Consider the following 9,925-nt stretch of genomic DNA (forward strand, 5'->3'; position numbering starts at 1 on the left):
TGGTTTATAGTTTTCATTATATAAGTCCTTTACATTCTTTGTTATGTTTATTCCTAAGTATTTTATTTTTTTTGTTGCAATCGTGAAGGGGATTATTCTTTTGAGTTCGTTCTCAAATGTTTCATTGTTGGCATATAGAAAGGCTATTGACTTCTGTACGTTAATTTTGTATCCTGCGACCTTACTGTATTGGCTTATTGTTTCTAGTAGTCTTTTTGTGGATGCTTTGGGGTTTTCGATGTATAGGATCATATCATCTGCAAAAAGTGATACCTTTACTTCTTTTCCGATATGGATGCCTTTTATTTCTTTGTCTTGTCTGATTGCTCTGGCTAGAACCTCTAGTACCACATTAAATAAGAGTGGAGAGAGTGGACAACCCTGTCTTGTTCCTGATTTAAGGGGGAAAGCCTTCAGTTTAGTGCCATTTAATATGATGTTAGCTGATGGTTTATCATATATGGCCTTTATCATGTTGAGATATTTTCCTTCTATACCCATTTTGTTGAGATTCTTAAACATAAAATTGTGTTGTATTTTACCGAAAGCCTTTTCTGCGTCTATTGATAAGATCATGTGGTTTTTGTTCTTTGTTTTGTTGATATGGTGTATTACGTTAACCGTTTTACGTATGTTGAACCATCCTTGAGATTCTGGGATGAATCCCAACTTGATCATGATGTATTATTTTTTTAATATGTTGTATTCGATTTGCTAGTATTTTGTTTAGTATTTTAGCATCTGTATTCATTAGAGATATTGGTCTGTAGTTTTCTTTTTTTGTGCAGTCTTTGCCTGGTTTTGGTATGAGGGTTATGTTGGCCTCATAAAATGTGTTTGGAAGTATTGCTTCTTCTTCAATTTTTTGGAAGACTTTCAGTAGAATAGGAACCAAGTCTTCTTTGAATGTTTGATAAAATTCGCTGGTATAGCCATCAGAGCCTGGACTTTTATTTTTGGGGAGGTTTTTTAATGGTTTTTTCTATTTCTTCTCTACTAATAGGCCTGCTTAGGCTTTCTGCTTCTTCTTGACTCAGTCTAGGAAGGTTGTATTGTTCTAGGAATTTATCCATTTCTTCTAGGTTGTTGAATTTAGTGGCATAAAGTTTTTCATAGTATTCTACAATAATTCTTTGTATATCTACGGTGTCCGTGGTGATTTCTCCTCTTTCATTTTGGATTTTGTTTATATGATGAGTTCTTTCTCTTTTTTCCTTGGTAAGTCTTGCCAAGGGTTTGTCAATTTTGTTGATCTTTTCAAAGAACCAGCTTCTTGTTCTATTATTTTTTTCTATAGTTTTTCTGTTCTCTATTTCATTTATTTCTGCTCTGATTTTTATGATCTCCTTTCTTCGGCTGGTTTTGGGTTCTCTTTGTTCTTCTTTTTCTAGTTCCTTAAGGTGTGAAGTTAAGTGGTTCCCTTGGGCTCTCTCTTGTTTGTTCATATATGCCTGAAGTGATATGAACTTCTCTCTTTTCACTGCTTTTGCTGCATCCCATAGATTCTGATATGTCGTATTGTCATTTTCATTAGTCTGTATATATCTTTTGATCTCTGCACTTATTTCTTCTTTGACCCATTCATTTTTTAAAAGTATGTTGTTTAGTTTCCACATTTTTGTGGGATTTTTTTCCTCTTTTTTGCAGTTGAATTCTAGTTTCAAGGCTTTATGATCAGAAAATAAGCTTGGTACAACTTCGATTTTTCTGAATTTGCTGATGTTGTTTTTGTGACCCAACATATGGTCAATTCTTGAGAATGATCCATGTACACTGGAGAAAAATGTATACTCAGTCACTTTGGGATGAAATGTCCTGTAGATGTCTATCATATCCAGGTGCTCTAGTGTTTTGTTTAAGGCCACTATATCTTTGTTGATTCTCTGTTTGGATGACCGATCTAGAACCGTCAGCGGTGTATTGAGGTCTCCAAGTATGATTGTATTTTTGTCAGTTTTTGTTTTAAGGTCAATAAGTAGCTGTCATATTTTTTGGTGCTCCTTGGTTTGGTGCATATATATTAAGAATTGTTATGTCTTCTTGATTCAGTGTCCCCTTAGCCATTATGAAATGGCCATTTTTGTCTCTGAGTACTTTTGCTGTCTTGTTGTCAGCATTATCAGATATGAGTATTGCTACGCCTGCTTTTTTTTGGATGTTATTTGCTTGGAGTATTGTTTTCCAGCCTTTCACTTTGAATTTGTTTTTATCCTTGTTACTTAGATGAGTTTCCTGTAGGCAGCATACAGTTGGATTTTCTTTTTTATTTTATTTATTCATTTTAGAGAGGAGAGGGAGAGACAGAGAGAGAGAGAGAGAGAGAGAGAGAGAGAGAATAGACAGAGAGAGAGAAGACGGGAGGAGCTGGAAGCATCAACTCTCATATGTGCCTTGACCAGGCAAGTCCAGGGTTTCAAACCGGCAACCTCAGCATTTCCAGGTCGACGCTTTATCCACTGTGCCACCACAGGTCAGGCTGGATTTTCTTTTTTAATCCATTCTGTTACTCTGTCCCTTTTTATTGGTGAGTTTAATCCGTTTATATTTATTGTAATTATTGACACTTGTGAGTTCCCTATTGCCATTTTATATATTGCTTTCTGTTAGTTTTGTGTCTTGTTTGATCCTTCTCTTTCGTTTTTCTATCTTTTGTTTTTATTTGGTTGTATTCTATACATCTTTCCTCTGTTGCTATCTTTTTTATCTCATGTGCTTCTGTGGTGGTTTTTTCAATGGTGGTTACCTTTAAGTAATGAAAGGGGTTTCTACCCTGTTCATTGTAGCACACTATTTTGTGAGTACTTTTGCACTCCATCGTCCTTTGCTACTGTTAATCTCCATCCTCTACCCCCCTTTCTTTTTGTTGTTGTCACAGTTTAAATTTGGCTTTATTGTGTTCTTCTTGGAGCTTTTCCTTATGGCTTTGTTTTTTTTTGTTCTTTGTATCTGATTGGAGAACCCCCTTTAGTAATTCCTGGAGTGGGGGTTTTCTGATGATAAATTCCCTCATCTTTTCTGTATCTGTGAATGTTTTTATTTCTCTTTCATATTTAAAGGATAGCTTTGATGGGTATAGTATTCGTGGCTGGAAGTTCCTCTCTTTCAGGACTTTAAATATTGGGGTCCACTCTCTTCTAGCTTGTAGAGTTTCTGCTGAGAAATCTGATGATAATCTAATGGGCCTTCCTTTATATGTTGTATTCTTCTTTTCCCTGGCTGCCTTGAGAATTTTTTCTTTGATGTTGGTTTGTGCCAATTTCATTATGATGTGCCTTGGAGTAGGTTTGTTGGGGTTAAGAAAACTCGGAGTTCTGTTTGCTTCTTGAATTTGAGGCTTTAGTTCTTTCCACAGGCTTGGGAAGTTCTCATCTATTATTTGTTTGAGTATGTTCTCCATTCCATTTTCTCTCTCTTCTCCCTCTGATATACCTGTTATTCTTATGTTATTCTTTTTGATGGAGTCAAATAATTCCTGTAGGGCTATCTCATTTTTTAAAATTTTTGAGTCTCTTTCTTCTTCTCTCTGTTGTGCCTCAAGTTGCTTGTCTTCTATTTCACTAACCCTCTCTTCTATCTGGCCTGTTCTGTTAGCTAAGCTTGTTATCTCGTTTTTCAGCTCGTGAATTGAGTTTTTCATCTCTGTTTGATTTGTTTTTATAGTTTCAATTTCCTTGGAAATATATTCTTTGTGTTTGTTGAGTTGTTTTCTGAGCTCCCTAAATTGCCTTTCTGTGTTTTCTTGTATATCTCAGAGGATTTTTAGGATTTCTATCTTAAATTCTCTGTCATTTAGCTCCAAGGTTTCCAATATATTAAATTTTTTCTCCATAGATTTTTCCTCATGTAGCTGTGTTACCTCTCTTTCTTTTGTATCCATGCTATTTGATTTTCTCTTCCTTAATGGCTTCTGAGGGTGGTTTTGTTGATAGTATTAATGGGATTTAATAAAGAATAAAAAGTTAAAAAAATAAAAAATAAAAGAGTTGCTTTTAAAAAAATTAATAATGAAATAAATAAAAATAAAATAAAAATTAAAAAATTATTCCCCCCCCTCTTTCTTGAGAAAATCTTGTGGTGAACTGTGAATTATATTGTACTAAATTGAACAAACAATGCCTGTAATGGAGGGCCTGAATTGGGGAGAAGTAATAAAGGGGCAAAAAAGAAAAAAAAGGGCGTATGGACCCACAAAAAGCAAATAAGAAAAAAAATTGGGTCAATAATAAAATGATTTGCTTTTAGGTGTTGGTTGACTAAGAATTATGATGAGAGGAATAAGAGGGAAACACGAAAATGGGGGGACAAATAAAAAAATTTCTATTGTATTTAGTGGAACAAGAACTAGATAAAATGGAGAGCCAGGGATGGAAGCACAGCTAGTGTGTTACAAAGGTGAAGTAAAAACCCCCCAAAATGCCACAAACATGAAGTTTGAGTCCCAGATAAGATATTGTTCGTTATTAAGGTTTGAATGAGAGGAGATGTAAAGGAGAAAGGAAGAAACTGATATAGAAGGAGAAAAGAAAGAGAGAGAGAGAGAGAAAAAAAAGAGGGAACCACTAAAAGAAAAAGGAAAAAAAAGAGAGAGAGAGAGAGAGTTAAGGGTTTTGGAGTGCAACCCTCATAGAGAGAAAGGAAGAGGAAAGAAAAGATAATGGGAGATGTAACACTTACGGGTAGTGTAGTTCAAGGAGAGGAAAGAGTAAGACCGGCAGAGAGTTAAATGACCAAATTGGAGGAGGAATAAAAAATATCAAGAATGAATATAAGAGAAACAAACGAACAAATATAATAAAATCGGATAGGCTATAAAGTCTGTGTATTATTCTTGATTTTGAGAGGTTATCTTTTTCTTTCCCTCTTCCTGGTCAGTGACTCTGTACCTCTGGTTCTGCCCCTTTGGCACGCTCAGGTAGAGGTTTGCAGTTGATAAGCATATGGCGATGTCGTGTATTGTGCTTCAGTCTTGTTGGCAGTTGAGGCTCATTAGCATTTATAGGCTCCGCCAGTGAGAGAGTCTGTGTTCCTGGATCCTTTCTCCTAGTCTTTCCTTCCTCAATTAGTAGCCTTATAATCCAGCTATGGGGTTGCTGCTGCCTCTGCCTGGATTGTAAGAGGCTCAACGAGCTGGCAACTCCCCACTCTATTCCCACTCAGCACAGGGTTCTGGGTAAGGCTCAGTCAGTCAGAGCTGCTAGCATAATCAGGCGGGGCTTCTGCCCACTCAAAGACCTCTGGCTCTGCCACTCTGTGGGATAACACAGGCATGCACTGCTGAGGCACTTGGAGGAATCTCTCGCCCACTATCTGCATGCGCAGATCAGGATATCAGGCCAGCAGTCTCACACTCTGAGTGAAACCCCCACCTGCACGGAAAAGTTCCAGTGTTGGAATTGGCTCTCACTCCGTCCCCGTGCACGGCTTTCCCAGGGTGCTGGGGTGGCCCGAAGATTCTGCTTTCAGCCCACACAGAGGTCTCTGACTCTGCCCCTCCGGGGGGCAACACGGGCGCCCACTCCTGAGGTGCTGGGAGGAATCTCTCGCTTATTCTCTGTGCATGCCGACCAGGATATCAGGCAGCCGCCTCACCCTCTGAGTGAATCCCCCCTCCCGCATGGAAACGTTCCAGCATTGGAATTAGTTCTCGCTCCCTCTCCGTGCGCGGCTTTCCCAGGGCGCTGGGGCGACCCGGAGATTCGGTTTTCGCCCACACAAAGGCCTGTGACTCTTCCTCTCTGTGGGACAACACGGGCGCACACTCTCAGGACTTTGGAAGGAATCTCTCGCCCACTATCTGCGCTCGCCGACCAGGAGATCGGGGAAAATGGCTGCCTCGCTTGTCTTTCTTTGTCTGGGTTTGGCGCGAGTGTTAGCTTGTATTGCCTGGGTTGCCACAGGAACAGTTTTTCCTCGGCCTGGATCTCTGCCACAGCCTGGATCTATTCACCCCATTTGCCCGCCTCAGTTTCTATATTCTCAGTTCCCAGTGAAAGCCGCCTTGTTTAGGTTAGTGAGGAAGGCGGAGCATTTCTTACTCCCTATTTCCTTTGGGGTTTGATTATATATTTAGCCAATTTTTCTTTTTTTTTTTTTTTAAAGGAGGAAATTTCTTTTTTTTTTTTTAAATTTTTAAAATAATTTTTATTTATTTATTTTAGAGAGGGGGGGGGGAGAGAGAGAGAAGGAGGAGGAGAGGAGCAGAAAGCATCAACTTCCATATGTGCCTTGACCAGGCAAGCCAGGGTTTTGAACCGGCAACCTCAGTGTTTCCAGGTTGACGCTTTATCCACTGCGCTAGCAGAGGTCAGGCATATTTAGCCAATTTTTCGCTTGACCATACCTTCGGGTGTATTGCGAAACATCTGGAGGCTCCAAGGATAGGTTTTTCTGTTTCTGGTTGAAGATCTTGTTGAGTTTTGGGGGGGATTTTACGGTATCGCTTCCTACCCCGCCATTACTCTGACGTCATCTCCCCGTTTTTTTTTTTTTTTTTTTTTTACTTTAAAATAAGATCTGTGCAGTGTGCATAGGGATTTGTTCATAGTTTTTTTTTTTTATAGTCTGGCCCTCCAATGGTCTGAGGGACAGTGAACTGGCCCCCTGTGTAAAAAGTTTGGGGACCCCTGCTCTAGAGTAAGGTCTTGCATTTCATTTCCCCCACCTCCAAATAGTGAGTCATTAAAAGATTTTAATGGGAGTGGCCTGACCCAAGTGGCATCTGCTGAAAGATGATTATAGCTGCCTGTGGAGAGTCTGGACAGGAGACAGAATGGTAAGCTGGTGGAAAATACTGGTCTGAGCTCAGATGTTGACTGGAGGGGGAGGAAATAACTAGAATTGAAAAATCATGAGGGCAAGTTGACAGGATTTGGCTGGATGCCAGAAATATGTAGTTGGGAAGGAAGATTTAAGCTATTGGCCTGGGCAATTAGATAGGTGTGCTGTTCATTGAAATAGGGAACATGGCCCTGGCCGGTTAGCTCAGCGGTAGAGCGTCGGCCTGGCGTGCGGGGGACCCGGGTTCAATTCCCGGCCAGGGCACACAGGAGAAGCGCCCATTTGCTTCTCCACGCCCCCCTCCTTCCTCTCTGTCTCTCTCTTCCCCTCCCGCAGCCAAGGCTCCATTGGAGCAAAGAGGGCCCGGGCACTGGGGATGGCTCCTTGGCCTCTGCCCCAGGCGCTAGAGTGGCTCTGGTTGCGGCAGAGTGACGCCCTGGAGGGGCAGAGCATCGCCCCCTGGTGGGCGGAGCGTCGCCCCTGGTGGGCATGCTGGGTGAATCCAGGTTGGGCGCATGTGGGAGTCTGTCTGTCTCTCCCCGTTTCCAGCTTCAGAAAATAAAAAAAAAAAAAAAAAAAAGGAATAGAGAACATGGGGAAAGGAATGAATTTTGGAGCAAGATGTGAATGAATTGTTTTAGGTGTGTTGAGTTTGGGGCACAAATAAAAATATTTCAAATTTACAAGTAGAGGAGGCAACTGGATGTGCAAATCAGCTCAGAAAGCAGTGCTGTTCAAAATTAGCCTCCCCTGATATTTTTTCTTACTAACTTTTGTTTTTGTAACTTCCCTACTTGATCTTTATATGTTGGAAGTTCTTCAGGGCTTTGATCCTCATTCTCTTTTTTATTTATACTCACTTTTATCCTGGGCAAACTCATTCAGGTTATTGCTTTAAATTACAGTGATGACTACCAAATTTGTCTTCAGTTCCAACCTCTCCCCTTAACTGGATTATATTCACCTGCCTACTTGACCTTTGCACTGGGATGTACTAAACAGAACTTTGATTTTTCTTGGCAACTCCACTGGGACTGAACAAAAATTTTATTTTTATTTTATTTTTTTAAATTTTTTTTAATTTTTATTTTTCTGAAGCTGGAAACGGGGAGAGACAGTCAGACAGACTCCCGCATGCGCCCGACTGGGATCCACCTGGCACGCCCACCAGGGGGCGATGCTCTGCCCACCAGGGGGCGATGCTCTGCCCCTCCGGGGCGTCACTCTGTTGTGACCAGAGCCACTCTAGCGCCTGGGGCAGAGGCCAAGGAGCCATCCCCAGCGCCCGGGCCATCTTTGCTCCAATGGAGCCTCGGCTGCGGGAGGGGAAGAGAGAGACAGAGAAGAAGGAGAGGGGGATGGGTGGAGAAGCAGATGGGCGCCTCTCCTGTGTGCCCTGGCTGGGAAATGAACCCGGGACTTCTGCACGCCAGGCCGACGCTCTACCACTGAGCCAACCGGCCAGGGCTGAACAAAATTTTTGATCTCCCTCTCCAAATCAGTTTCTCTCTTTTCTAGTTTTTCTCATCTCAGTAAATGTCTTTACTATCTGCCTATATCAGATCTGATTTAAAAAAAAGTTAGTACTTAGCCTGACCGGTGGTGGCACAGTGGATAGAAGGTCAACCTGGAACGCTGAGGTCCAGGTTTGAAACCTCAAAGTTACTGGCTTGAGTGCAGCCTCACCAGCTTAAGCGTGGGATCCCATGGTTGCTGGCTTCAGCCCAAATGTCGCTGGCTTGAAGCCCATGGTCTCTGTCTTAAGCAAGGGGTCACTGGCTCGGCTGAAGCCCCCTGGTCGGGCACGTATGAGAAGCAATCAATGAACAACTAGGCTTTTCATCACTTCCCCTTCCTCCCCCCCTAATGATTTTCTCATTGAAAAAACAAAAACAAACTTAGAACTTACACTTGAGTTCTCTCTGATTCATCCTGTACCTACAGGTTCTTTAAAATCCATCTCCAAAATATTTCCTGAAACCATTTTTATATTCTTGTTTCCAGTCCTAGAATGAGTCTCTTTTCTAGACAACTGCATAGCCCATTATTAGTTCCCCCCAGTCTTGCCCCTCTAAAATCTAGTTTTCATAGAGCAGCCAAATGGTATTGTAAATCAGAATATATGTTATGCTTCTTTAAAACTTCCAGTGACTTTAGCCCTGGCCGGTTGGCTCAGCGGTAGAGCGTCGGCCTGGCGTGCGGGGGACCCGGGTTCGATTCCCGGCCAGGGCACATAGGAGAAGCGCCCATTTGCTTCTCCACCCCCCACCCCCTCCTTCCTCTCTGTCTCTCTCTTCCCCTCCTGCAGCCAAGGCTCCATTGGAGCAAAGATGGCCCGGGCGCTGGGGATGGCTCCTTGGCCTCTGCCCCAGGCGCTAGAGTGGCTCTGGTCGCAACACAGTGACCCCCCCCCCAGGGGCAGAGCATCGCCCCCTGGTGGGCAGAGCGTCGCCCCTGGTGGGCGTGCCGGGTGGATCCCGGTCGGGTGCATGCGGGAGTCTGTCTGACTGTCTCTCCCCATTTCCAGCTTCAGGAAAAAAAAAACAAAAAAAAAAAACACAACAACTTCCAGTGACTTTGTTGTATGTAGGCTATGAATTCTTACCCTGTCTTACAAGGCCCTCTAGACCAGGGGTTGTCAACCTTTTTATACCTACCGCCCACTTTTGTATCTCTGTTAGTAGTAAAATTTTCTAATCTCCCACCAGTTAGGAAATGGTTGGTGATTTATAAAGTAGGGAAGTAACTTTACTTAATAAAATTTATAAAGCAGAGTTACAGCAAGGTAAAGCATATAATAATAATTACTTACCAAGTACTTTATGTCGGATTTTCGCTAAGTTTGGCAGAATAAATCTTTATAAAACCACCACTAGTGGGCGGTAGGGACCAGGTTGACTACCACTGCTCTAGAATGTGGCCTGTCTACCTCTCCAGCTTCATTATATAACATTTATCTGGACTTACCTTGCTTTAAGCACATTGGTCATAATTTTTTTTTGTGACAGAGAAAAAGGGACAGACAGACAGGAAGGGAGAGAGATAAGAAGCATCAATTCTTTGCTGCTGCAGCACCTTAGTTCATTGATTGCTTTCCCATATGTGCCTTGACTGGGGGGCTACAGCAGAGCGAGTGACCCCTTGCTCA

The sequence above is a fragment of the Saccopteryx bilineata genome, chromosome 2 (assembly GCF_036850765.1).
Source record: "Saccopteryx bilineata isolate mSacBil1 chromosome 2, mSacBil1_pri_phased_curated, whole genome shotgun sequence".
Classification (NCBI taxonomy): Eukaryota; Metazoa; Chordata; class Mammalia; order Chiroptera; family Emballonuridae; genus Saccopteryx; species Saccopteryx bilineata.